At 40.1% G+C, this 14203-nt stretch overlaps 1 protein-coding gene across 2 annotated transcripts in view; it reads right to left on the reverse strand.

Annotated features, from left to right (window-relative positions):
• Nucleotides 1-14203, reverse strand: part of BZW2 (basic leucine zipper and W2 domains 2) — a 56335-nt gene that overhangs the window by 42001 nt on the left and 131 nt on the right. Inside the window, exon 1 of one of the 2 annotated variants that reach the window (XM_021538306.3) lies at nucleotides 13773-13908. The exons of the other annotated variant lie outside the window; for it this stretch is intronic. The gene's annotated coding sequence lies outside the window, so the exon portion shown is untranslated. Of the gene's footprint in view, nucleotides 1-13772; nucleotides 13909-14203 lie in introns of those variants that run through there. 2 annotated transcript variants of the gene reach the window in all.

Consider the following 14203-nt stretch of genomic DNA (forward strand, 5'->3'; position numbering starts at 1 on the left):
ACTTTATTAGAGATTCACCTCACTACACTGATTTCAGGGCAGCAGATACTTCTTAGGTCACTAACCAGGAATTTCTACAGAAGTGGCTCAGATGAGTAACACTACTGAAGCACTTTCAAATGCACTTCATGGTGTCAAGAGAACTGTAAAGTGAGCACTGAGACAATGGACTTCTCTGTCATGTCATCAGGAATCATATAAAAATGCATTAGTCATGGCACAGTCAGTGAAAGAAAAGAAAAAAAAAAAAAGAGTAAAAAATTCCTAAGAATTGGCAGGTAGAAGTACAAGTTAAGAAAACTAAATCATGCACTCAGGTTGACACACCAAAAATGTTGTCCTTCAGTAACAAGGTTTCTTCCAGCAACTAAAGAGGAGGAATTAGATGTAATTCTTTAAGAACAAGGTATTCTCACTGTTGAGAGCTCTCTTAGGTGCTATACTCTTAACTGGAATAGGCTGCAATAATATAGATGGTACATTGCTACAGATCAATTCATAGCCAATTAACATTCATTTGAAGATAAAATGCCAACTCCAAGCTTGCATACCTTGCCAATAGGAAAACCTCTTAAAAAAGAAGGGGATAAACAGCATCAGGCAGAGATCGGGTCAGGTGAACTGAGAAAACAAGTGGAAGAAAGACAGAACTCTTCCAAAGCTAACAAAGTTTTCTCCTCACACAAATCACCACTTTCAATGGATTGTGCAAATGCTAAAACAGGGTTCTCAAATTTGGAGACATTAGATGTCCGGATCATCCTGAAAAATACAATTGTCTTAGCAATTGCCATAGAGATGATTTTGTTATGGGAAAAATGGTGTAGTTGAAATTCCGCAATAGCACAACTGTAAAGGTACTGCAGCAATTTAGTTCAATCCTTCATTAATGTTTGGGGGACAACTACAGTAGGCACCTTTCACAGTACCTTTGAAAGAAATCATTAATGGAGTTACTTTATAGTAACAAGCTCTCTAATAAACCAATAAATACAGGTTATTTGGAAGAAAACGAGTTTAAAAAAGTACCAGAGAGGCTTCATTCCCAGAAGCAAAGCTTGTTAAGATACAAGAAAATACAATAACAGCTCTATAATTAAGGCAGAAACATCAGCTTTTTCATATAGAGTACCATGCCTCTGTTCAAGTCGATCCTGCTTCTGTTTTTTTAAATGTATCAATCCACTGGAAGTTTTTATAATGTTGACCCTACTCATGCAATTTCAGTATCAACAATAAAATCAGAAGATGTTCTTCCATTCTTCTTGCTACCTCTAAGCTCTGAGAAGTAGCAAAAGCACTGGATATCACTAGTGGCTCCAGGATACAGTGCTGCAGCACTTGAAAACTGATAAACTAAGGGGATAAGGTTTAAAATAAATACAATCTGTGCATTCTCCAGAAAGCAATGCCCCCCAGATGCTAGCAGTTCATTATTTCATGAACTAAATACAGTAATGGGAGGAGGGATGTATTAATAGCCAGCACCTCCTACACACCTGCAACTGGTGAAGACCTTGATTTTAATAGAACAGCTGCTTTAAGCATTAAAGCAAGTTTCAATTCAGAACTCCCTAATTATTTCTTCAAAGCATGTGCAAGGAGTTCACCAAGATAATGCATGGTGGTTTGTTGTTTTTTTTTTACCTACGGGAAAGTTAATCAGCTGCCAGATATCTAAATTCTGATCTTTCTGGCACAAAGGTCCAGCAGTGAAAACATACAATCTTTTTCACCATATCTAGTATTCCAAACATACCAGCTAACATTGATTATGCTGTTAGCAGTATTCACTTGGACAAAAAATGGAGTCTGTAACTGACTTGTGTCACTCTGCATCCCAAAAGCAGTCCCATATTCCCTGAGGTGGCTTCTTCCTCTTCAGAGCATGTGAACATTTTGACAGAACACACTAGTTTTGGTAAATAAATTCCTGGAGTGGGGAATAGAAGCAATCAGTGCTTGGACAGCTTCAACCTTCAGTTATTTCTGCAGTGTTGGGTACAACTCCTCTCAGATCAAGGTAAAATAATCCCATGGCAATAGATACTGATTCACATCCAAGTTATGTGTTGGGGTGAAAAAAAGAAATAAAGGCCACACATGGAGTGCCTACACAATCAACTGTTATGCTAGGTGAGTCAGAAAAACAACTATTACAGACTGAGCAGACACTTGCTATCCTAACCACTGCTTGGCAGCTCCCATACCAGCACTCTCAGCCTTACTTCAGAATAGCATTTCTTCACCTCTATGTGGAAACCTGAAAGCTCCTAGATTAATTAATGGAAGAATAGTTTATCAAGGACTATTAAGCACACGTATGATACAACCTTCTAAGCTTGAAAATGGCTGAGTTTGGCAGGACATGAAACAGAAATGTAGCAGTCCCTTCTACCTATACTGGTTTTGGGTTTTGTGTGGTTTTTTTGTTTGTTTTGTTCTCTTTGTCTTTCTTTTCTCACCTACCAACACTACAGGCCACTTCCAGAGATGAGACTATAGACCCAAGCTTTGGTATTAGAAGGCTGTCTCTTAAATTCACAAACACACAAGACATTACTTATATTACTCATCCATGGCAGCATATTCCACCCAAGAGTATTAGGACAACAGCACTGAGAGCTGGGTGGCACCTGAGTAAGGTCAGGTTAGGAGGAGAAGTAAACAGAAATCCCAAGAGGACTATCCTGGGTCAGCTTGTTGTATTGCTAATTTTGCAGAAGGACTTTAGTTGCTTTTGTAAGATAAGGGAAAACATTCAAACCAGTTTTCTTCAGAGAGCAAAAATCTTTGAGACATAATTGTGATCCAAGCCACGTATTTCTTTCCAAAAACTGGTAATGGGAATCACATTGGTATTGTGATTGAATTGTGTGATTGCAACTGCTTTACTTTGTTATGTGTAATTTACATTTGTATGACATTCTCAGTATAATTTGTGTCACTTTGCTAAATCAGAAATCCCACATAATCTCAGCTATCTTCAGGTGGGGAAATTAGATATTAAACATCATACCCTCCATATGTGGAATATCTAAAAAATGCTGATCATAGAGTATTGGACTCCAACACTATTCACATATCAGAAATATGAGAGCAATTTTGGTTTGGTAACCCAAAGCTCAAATACCAAGCAATCATGTATGGCAAAGTTTTCCCTATTTTGGAATATCATACACAGACACAGTCTTGAAAATTCTCAAAGTACTGCATCTTCTCTCAATTTTCACAGTTTAACTTTACTTAGATTAAGAAAAATCTTCTTCCATCCTGTGTCTAAACGTAACTGACAAAATTCAAGACTTATCTGCAAATATAAAAGCATAAAACCTAGAATATGGTCTTTGATGGTAATCTATATTCAGATGACTTTGAAATACATCAAACTGGACTCAAAGAATTCACAGTCTATAAACACAGCACTGCAAGCAATGGCTATTATGAATGCTTCTTAAGTTTTGCTTCTCAAAAAGTGGTAATTATATGCAATTTTGATGATAATTGTAATCAGATGAAAACTTGGTTCTCAAAAACACATTTATATACACAGGTGGCCAAAATCTCAGAACTAAGAAACCCAGTGTCACAAAAGGAAGTCAAATATAAATCACAACACTATAAATCACTCGAGGTAGAAAAAAAATAGAGCAACAAGCCTGTTGTGTCACTAATTTGTATCTGTTTTCCAGTATTAGCGTCATCTCCTAAGAGCTTAATCACATTACAATAAGCTAGTAGAAGTAACTGAGACATCTGTTTCACCCAAATGCAGATCAGAGCAGGTATGTAATATTTTACCCCACTCCACCACAGAGGCAGCAGGCAGTGCTGAATACACTGCAGTTCTTTGTGTCCACACACTGGTAAGGGAAGCACAGAGAGATGTCAGTCAGCCCAGTTCAAATGCCAAACCCAGGAATTTAATTGATGCTGCTGGTTGCGAGGACCACTCCCTGTTTTACAGTTGATCATTCTAGAAGGCAATCACATAAGCCAAAACCCCTATTGACTTTTCTTGACTAAACAGCCAACTGTCGGAACCCAAATACGAGCTGCATTTGACTTGCCTTGAAAAAATGGATTATGACACCTAGTCTGACCCAGCAATTCTTGCCCGTTTTCACCATAAGGAGAAACATAAAGATTTCCAGAAAATACCTTATCTAAAATATTTTGCTTGCCCATCTTAGAGTGAGATGGGTGAACAGCTTCACAGCTTCAGATTTAAGGTACTTTTTAGGTATCTGAATCAGATCAAAATTCGCACCTGCAGATTGGCCATCTGTGTGAAAGTCTACAGCTCAGTGATACCTATAAACATCTCAGGCGGAGTTAGGAATTTAGTTACCCACCCAAAATTAACAACAAGGCAATTACTATTTATATACTATTCAGTTCTTTAGTTAATTCAGTAGACCTGCTTGTTTATCTTTCTGAAATAATTCACAGAATTTTCATTGTTGTCTGAGAAGTTTCGAAATCCAGTGTACCACAAAAAAGATGAGAGCATAGCCTCAGTATCAGACCACAGCCATCCACCCACTCCCAACCCAGTTTCTGAAGCCAAGCATTACTGCAGGAGTTATGGATTTCTAACTAGAATATGTTTAGTATCTTTTTAAAGGGCATAAAGTATCTCTATTCCAGATAGCCTTGCTTCCTTCAGAGAAAGCATGCATCCACTTTGTGGTTGGTTGGCCTATGTCAACGTCAGATTGGCACAATTATATTTGACACTATTAATAGGGAAATCTATTTTCTTGTTTACAACATCACTGTTCATGCACTGGAAAGACCAATATCAGCAATCTACTTCTGTATATACCCATTCCATGGAGCCCTTATTAGGTTATCTGTAGGTGTATGCATACATACACTTGTACAAGAGAGCAAAAACACCAGTAAAAACTACATTAGATTTCTACAACTCACTTCCTATGAAGATACAAATTATGAATCATTTAAAAGGTTTACTAATGAGACAGCTAAAGGGTTTTTTTTTGCTGGATTGAGACACCACAAAGAAAGGCTTGGCTGGCCCCTCTGAGGCTTCAGAAAGACATGGCAGTTAACCTAGCTAAATCCTAGAATGTAGAGCTGTTCAGTCATTGGATACAAACTCTCCAAGTCAGTGGACTGACTGCTGAAAGCCATGCAAACCAACACATTTGTATCCCACCTCAAACGTTGCTCTGCATAGTTTGATACACTCTGTAGAGCTGAATGACTAGTAAAGTTAGTAGTGTATGTTCTTTGCTAAGGGAGGATAAAAATGCAAAGATAGAAGTGATAACCTAAATTAATTTTTTCTCAATTCTAAGAGAGTAGATACTCAACATGACTCTGAATTGGAGGCTTTGCAATAACTGGTATTTTTTTTGCTATTCTTGACAATGCTTCAGAAATAGAGTTGATATTTCAGATAAAAATATGTCGATATGGACCTTTACTAATCATGTGTTAGGAACATGAATTAAAGTACTTTACTCAGTAATTTAGTAGCCTATTTTTCACCATAAATTAAGTAATTTATCTTGGGATTACAAAAAAAATGTAACAAGTATGTTGAAAACAATAAATGGGGAACACGGCCTGTAGTTCTTGTCCTTATCACCGAGATTTTGCTCTCCCTCAGTTTCAAAAGACTTTATGTTATCTCTTCATACTACAACACTGCTTTTGCAGTGCCGATACCTACTAAAAAGGTCAACAATTATTTAAACTGACAGGACAAAGGAAAATGGGAAAGAATGAGGCCTTCCTATACCTCAACAAAATAAAGCTTAGGGAGGGCACTAAGATACTAAACTAATCCTAGCATCCAGCAGGCTACCCATGAAGTGCTTTGGCTTGACACATTTGGCTTCAGGGAGCTGGGAACCACTGCTCACAGATAAAAGTTCAAGAATGGCACTATCTCCTCACAGGAGAGACCCGAGAGTCTGATGCCCTGACAATTTAGCAGTGTGAATCACCAGCCAACCAGTCCACTGTCATCATGAATTGCACAGGCACAACAGCAATGCAAGGTGATATAGTGATGGCAGAGTACATTGGGGAAAAGGCACTGAAAAGTGCATAAACCAATAAACAATTTAACAGGAATAAACATACAAAGTAAAGCCCTTCCCTTGTCTCATCTAGAGAATTATGTGCATCCTTTCCTTCTTCTAATTCAAGATACCTTTTAACAAGGCCCCACAAAACAAGATAGCCAAGGTCAAAACCTGGCAAAAGACCTCATGCATGTGCTTGAGCATGGAAGAAGATGCTTCTTCATGCTGGGAAGGCAGCTGAGATCAATGGGAGGATGATAAATTTGAAGAGCAGAGCCAAGGATTCACATGGCCCAGGGGGCACACTGACTGGGGCCTCTTTTCATACAAAATGTAGAGGAAGAAATCCATAGACATCTTGGCAGAATATGATATTCAACAGCACAAGATTGGGTTTCCATAGCACTGGCTGATGATTTTGGGATCTACAGGTCACGGTCACAAGAAACCACACACTAAAAAAACAGCCAAAACAGACCTAAGACAAAAAGCACTTAACACAGGCTTTAGAAAGGTGCAGAGACATAGAAAAAAACAGCAACTAGACTCAAACCAAACTCACATCAATACTGGTGCATACAAAGAAGGTTGTAAATTGAAAAGAAACTCATCAGCCCCTATTCTAAAGGGCTGACTTCTCCTCAAGCATTTAAAAGTAGTAACATACTTTGTTTTTCCAATTTTCTGTTGCTCAAGGCATGGAATGGTAGTGAAAATAAATGACAAGGCCAATATCTAATGCTCAGTAGCATCTTCCTAAGATTTCACCCCTGTATCTTATCAGAAGAAAATTACTAATGCATTGAATGTATCTTCTCTCTTAAAAACATTTCTAGAGAACTAGAGGATTTTATTTATGGAAACAAAACCTAAAATGAAAGGATCAGTTTAGCTTGCAAATTACAAACCATTGAACTGCTTAGACTTCTTTTCTGCATGAAAACACATCTAAGAAAAACACGAGACAGTAGTTATTACAAGCAAGTACAACCCCAAAGTCATATTTAATTGTTCTGCTGGCAGTAGCTGAAGGAATTGTAGAAGGGTGTAACTCATTGAGATTCAAGAGATCACAAAAGATGTTTCCTTCCTATCTCCCTGGCCAACCTCTGTTCCAGACTGTCTAGCATTTCCTTTGCCTGATCTGTCTGTCCTCAATCCTAATTCTCACTAGAGGTAATCCATTGTTTTACAGGCTGAATAAAAGCAGTAATCTTTGTCTGCCACTTTGAGCCTGCAAAAACTGTAAGTGATCTCTACACAAAACTTCGCCATCCAGCCTAAGAATAGCTCAGATTTTGCAGAGCAAATCCTTATACAGAATGACAAAACATACGTATGTATGAAGGACTCAGTGAATTTTAAAAGTAATTCTGTAATTTCTGTAGTAGAAAAAAAACTCATTTCTGATTTCAAAAACTCTTAAGACACATAGCAACTAAAACCTCTCAAAGAATAAGTAGGAATTACTACTGATTTACTTCCTGGAAGCATTAAATAAACCAGCGATTATTTGTTTTATACAGCACATGTGAGGAAGACGTTTTTCTTTATTAAAACCAGCTTAGCCAACAAAAATGTATCTAAAGATGGAGTAAGAACAGTCCTACAATCTGATCTACATAAGCTGCCACACTTGGACTTAACCATCCTTATGACAAACAGCGGTCCAAGCTGGAAGTTTTACCAGCAAATTGTTAGAAAAATATAAGTTCCCTGTATTGTGCTTGGACTATACAACCACACTTCACAGAAGATCAAAGCTGTTAAACCCTGAAACTCAAGTGTTTCATTCTGCTCTCAGCTGTACAGCATGCAAGAATGGTAAAGAGCACTTCAATGCAGTAAAATGGCCACCACATCACTGCATGCGGGTACTGGACTCTGCTTGGCTTTATATTTTGACTTTTGCAGTCTCTTACAAGATCTACAGCTACATTTAAGAACTATGGTCCAGTAAGTTCAAAAGGGTTTTCAGGCATGGCAGAGGATTATTGCATTCCACAGACTTTTCCCTAGGGAAAAAAAAAAAAAAAATTTCCATTTGTCAATTTTCCTCTCACACACCAGAATTACCCCTGAGTGATCCTTGAGTATTTTATTTATCTTTCAACAGACAGTTACTACTTTAATATGTAAGTACTGTTGCCATTGAGGAGTCATTTTTAATCAACACTGGATCACATTAAAAAAAAAAAATTCAGAAATCAAATATACAGTTTAATGGGCAACCATGGCAGTTAACAGGCAATTTACTGCTCATAAAATATAAAAATGGAATTACTTCACCTGGAAGCTCAGGGAGTGAGATAGATGTGGTTGACAGCATATTGCCTTATGAGGAACACAGATGTAGAAATTCCTGAATTTGCACAGGAGCAATAAGGACAGAAAATGAGGAATAAAAGATGATGCCTCTTAAAGCAATCTGAATTTAACAGCACACATCCATTCAAAGCATGATCTAATTCCTCTGTCCTAAACAATAACCTTAAGCCTACAAAGAGGTACATATATCTGCACATGAGTGTAAGCAGAGTTTAAATAATCCTGTCTGGAGGTTAAAAAAATTACTCACTAATTAGACCTAATTACATGTTTAACCAAGTGCCTCCACCATTCTTCACCAAATAAAGGTTTGATTGTCACTGACTAAATGCTGCTAACACTGTTTTCCTCAGTATTGCACTCATGAATCCCTAAAACCAGTACAAATTCTAAATGTGCTGTAATTTTTCAATCTCCTCCTACACACAGATATATGTCCCTTGCACCTCTATGTAACGTTATTTGCTTTGTATCTCTGAAATTTTGAATTTATTTTAGGAACAGCCATCTGAAAAGCAATTGAGAACCAACTCTTACAGAAGCTGTGCTAATGCTTTACTGGGTTATTGCTACCACCTGCAAAGCTTAAGAGGGAAAGAACTTCGTCTTGCAAAGGTGCTCAGGCATACTCTGACACATACTGCTTTGCTGTCACTAAACACATCTCAAGTCTTTAACAGCAAAAAGTTGCTTGCATGCCATCTCTTCCAAAAAATGCAAGTACCTAACTACATGAAATTCATAGGCATGAAACAATTTGTTTAAAGCTTACATTTCCTTTAATTCAATAAAACCACACTGACTTTGAGCTACAAATGAAAAGCACAAAGCATGTATTGTCTGAGCAAGCCACTCATACTAGAACTACCTGGAACAAACAATTAAGAGAATGTGAACTCATCCTGCAAAAAAACAATTTATTTTTTTCTAATGCTGAGAATATAAAAGAATAAAAAGATACACATATCTGATTTGGTTGTGAAAGCAATGCTGACTTTTTCAAAGAAAGCTTTTAACCAGGTAGTACAAATGCACATTCATCTAAGGCACTTAGATTGCCCATGATCATCATCACAATAGCTGAGCACCTCAAAATTTCTTCTTTGCTCTGTTAATCCTCACTCCCTGCGGGAAGATTCTGGTTGCCCTGGCATGGTTAGCAGTTAAAGACACACAAAAATAAAAGCATATGCTAGAAAATGTGCTTCAAAACATATACAAATAAACTTGTGAACAGTTTTCTTTCAAGAAAATTCTACAGGTGACTGCTATTCTGAATATATTTTAGGTGCAAAACCACTAAAGCTGGCTCTGTTCAATCAGGTCAAGTCTTGGAGCAAACCAGGACTTAAGTTAAATCAGACTACTAAGCCCACACAGGAGTTCCTTACCATTATACAGATATCCAAGCCCCAAACTGTATTTTCACACTGCTCTGACCTGTATTTCCTGCCAGAGAACATTGCTCACTTCACCTGTACTCCTCCTATAGTCTGCATCAGACAATCTTTCGAAAAATACTTTGGTGTCCTTCTGTCCCATTTATGTAAGAATCCTTCAAGTCAGGATTCAAGAGCAGATGAAAGAAACATAAGCTTCATCTAGCCAGACTTTGGATACAGCTAGAGTCAAGTTCCTGGGATTTGCTTCTAAAGACCCAAGTGTAGAGAAAGCCTAACTTTGTGCAAGGTCTCACAGGGAACTGGTAGCAGGTGGAGATCTCTATCAAGGTCTGAAATTAATATTTTAGCTACAGGAAAACCTTGTGTGTAGCTATTGTGGATAATACATCAGTTGTGTTCAAATACACATATCAGTGCTCGTCAGTTTCAGTTATTTTTCTGTGGTTTTATAATCTATTCCCAGGTATAAAACAGGCCTTAGCAACAGTCACAGATCATAACAGAGACCAAGTGGCTGCCCTAAGACTCAGAAACAGATGAAAGTTGAAACAACTTGCCTTACAATAAAACAAAAACACTTAAAGAAGTTTAACAGTTATACAATACCAATCAACTGGACTGGGGGAGGGCATGGAAGTAACCTATCCATAGATTACTATTCGTGAGATCTGCAAGGAAAAAACAGAGGATGTTTCTAGCAATAAAAACCCCTTGAACTTGCATGAACTTGAATTGATCTAAATGAATAATCCTATTAGACCCTCTTAACTTTGGCCAGGATATAATTATAAGGATTGGAGACAGAAGGACCAAAACCCAGTGGGGGTCTGTCTGCAAGGTTCAACTCCTCTTGCAGGAGATTTCCTATTGCCCAGGGCATGCAGGAAGACAGACCTAATTCACAAAAACACACTTGGCAACAATATGTAATGGATTTTACATACACCTAAGACTTCAGCTCAGCAAAAAGACAATGGCAGGGGAGACCACAGGTCTGTCAAGGCCTGATGGCATGCCAAGGCTGAACAGGAAACAATTCTTCATCGGCTCCAAAACAGGAACTGGGGGCTGAACAAAGCCATGAAGTAGCAGGTTCTAAAACAGGAAAGAAGTGATCCTCTTTCAAGCAGTCATGAAAGTTATAATCATGGGATGCTGGAAACACACAATTTACCTAAATTTAAAAAGCCTGCCAGCCTGCTTTAGGCTCTCAAATATAAAGGTAAACACAAAGACACACTTCTTGCTGAGGAAATCCCTAGCTGAACCAGTGAGATGGGAGCTAGGAAATAAGTCATACAACTAGGTGTACTTGTTTGACCTATTATTTTGTTTTCCCCTAGGCAAAATGGAGTGGGTCAGACAGGTTTCTGACCCTGCCAGGCCCAGGCACTGAAAGCAACTATGGGGATCTTTGACCTCTGCAGAGTACGTGCCCAGAATTCAGGCAACTCTCCAAGACAGAAATAAAGGTAGGTCACTTGAGAGAAAACAGTGACACCAGTTCAGCATTTCCCTTCTCTCTCTTCCATGTCCAAAGACTGAGAGTTTCATGGTGCACTCTCCAAGGCATAGGGCAGCCAGTCTCTTCTCCCCAAGATAACCCAAGAAAAAGGTTATTATTCTGTACATTCTCCCAAAATGAATGTTACTTGATTAAAGAAATCCTTGTTATCTTCTTGCATGCCTCTTATCCCTGACAATTGCACATAGGCACTTAGGATCACCTACACATTGGTTAACAATAGCTATCACGAATCCCCATGAGCACACCTCCATGCAGTAAAACCAGCAAACCACTGTGGAAAAATTTCACCACTAGTTCCTGCTTCACAAATCACAAGTACCAGACACATCACCTAATGAGGAAATAGGGAATTTTTAATATGTAAACATACAATTTAAAATCTAGAAAATATTCTGAATCACAGTGAGGTTAACATTTCCTTCTCCCTCTGTAATACTCAAAATATAAACTATTAATTACCAAGCAGTAATGCACATGTCTTAAATATGTGAAACAAACAGATAAAAGAAAATGCATTAAAGGGAAAGACACAAAGGCACAGAACCTACATTTGCATGTTCCAGTTCCCTGCCGAGACACTGACTCTCTACATTGCCTTGAAAAAAAATTACTTGTTGCCTCCACACTTCAAATTATGGTCATAAAATGGAGGCAATGCCACTTCCTCACACTCTCACAAGGGTGATCTTAAGATTGTGAAATATCTGCATGTTACAGGATTGAAGGTCACACAGAAGCCAGGTAAGAGTGAGAAACATGTTTTAACTAGCACTTAAAGTATTTTATTACCCTTGCAGATGGAACACTCCTGTAGCCTTAGTCACCAAGTGAGATCCAGTTAAGGCTGCCAAGGAAAAACTGTCTGTTCACTCTGTGAACAAGGGCAGGATGGCAATAATGACATTCTCATATTAAATAAAAGGAATGTCATATGCACATTTTTCTGTGCAGAAAACACAACAGTTTTTGGGATTTTTTTAAAATGCAAAAGGAAGCTTGAAGTCTATTATTTAACAGTGCCACAGAGATTATCAGGGCACTGTAGTATCACAAGATTTGTTCACAGCAGGTAAAATTCACACCCTGCAGTGAACCAACAAAAGACCACTTAAATCCTAATTTCAGCCTTCATGATTGAGCCAGTGACATACTTCTGTTAGTGCCACATAGGGATCGTTTCTGGATCAGAATATTAAAAGCACTTGTAATTCAATGGCATTTCCTTCACAACATTTTTGGTTTCCCACAAAAAAAAGGTCAAGGGAATCTCTTATAATCTGAAGACCAAACCAATCTCTTTTATATACACTGGTTGACGCAAGTAAAACTAGGTGGTACACCCTTTTATTTCTATGAGTTTTAAAATCATGTAAACATATAGAAATTGGCTATTTAGTTAAAACAAAATTGTATCACATTTTGGTTTTTTTACCCAAATAGTTATGAAGATAGGCTATATTCAGCGAGCATGCTCTTCTATGAGAGACTTCATTATTTCTGAAAGTCAGTCAACAAGTCATCAACAGGTATCAAAATAGAGAACAAGCTTAGTATTAGAAAAAGAAATTCCAAAATATATTGAAATATTTCAATATGAGGTGACCTGCAAGTAATAAGAAATGGAAAAATTCGGCTTACTGATAAAGCCATGCCTTCAAAACTTCGTTACAGGTAAAAAAATTAGTTCCTTAAAAGGAAGAATACAGAAAATATACATTTAAGAGTAGAGCAAAAGAGGGTAAAAGTCAGCATCAAGTACCAGGGTCCTGCTCTTTTCTCTGGTATAAACACAGGCAAAAATCAAAGATGTTAAACCTCAGTCTCTGTCCCTTGGAGGGAATCGACAGGATCGTCCCTGTGCCTACCGAGCTTCCGCTGGAATAGTGGAAAGTTGGATCTGTAACAAAGATTATTTTTCCAGCAACAGTTTAATTTTAGAAAGGCACCAACAACAGGCACCGCTCTGAACACCCTGAGCGCGTTCCTTCCCCTCCCGATCCATCAGCGCCCGCTTCCTCCCGGAGACACGATGCCGCGGCGCGACCACGGCTCCATTCGGCCGCTTTAGCCGAACAAAACGCTCTTCCTGCCTGGAAAAAATAAAACAACAAAAAGCCAACTACCCAACCAACCGATGCCATAAAAAGGCAGGAAAGCGGGAGCACGGAAGGAAGAGCCGGCGTGCCAGGAGCCCGCACCGCCGCCCTCCCGCAGCGGACCCGGCGCCGCCGGCGCTCCACAAAACCCACGAACGGCGGCACTTCCGAACCGGGCTGCAGCACCCGCACCGGGCCGTGACGCCGCCGCCCGCCCTGCTCCGCCATGGCCGCCGCGCCCGCCCGCCCGCCCGGAGCTGCCCCACAGCAGCCGCCGTCGCCTGGGCAGCGCGGCCGCGGGGCTCCGGCGGGGCTCCGGCGCGGCTCCCGCCTGGCGCTCTCCCCATCCCGGCCGCACCTGTCGGGTGGTTGCGCGGTCCGGGGCGGGGAGGGCGAGCGAGCGCGACAGCAGCGGCGACGGCGGGAGACAATGGAGGAGTGAAGGACGGACACATTGACACACCGGCGCCTCCGCCCGCCCGCACCACTTCCGGCACCTCCCCGGGGGGGAGAAACGGAGGAGCCCCGGAGAAGCCAAAAAGGGGAGACAAAAGAAAAGCGTAACGCATTTCTCAACTTGAAAACAAGGAACAAGAGGGGACAGGCTCCTTCTCTCCGACAACAGCGGGTGGGAAGCTGGCGGAGGGCGAGAGGCTGGCACGCAGCGACCCCCATCCCTGGGCAGGAATGGTTCGCCCCGCCGTCGGCCCCGGCAGGGCGGGGCTGCGGGCGGAAGGCTCCGGAGGAGCGGGGCGGGGCGGTGCCGCGGGAGGGGGCGCTGCGGGAGCC

This window comes from Lonchura striata, chromosome 1 (genome assembly GCF_046129695.1).
Source record: "Lonchura striata isolate bLonStr1 chromosome 1, bLonStr1.mat, whole genome shotgun sequence".
Taxonomy (NCBI): domain Eukaryota; kingdom Metazoa; phylum Chordata; class Aves; order Passeriformes; family Estrildidae; genus Lonchura; species Lonchura striata.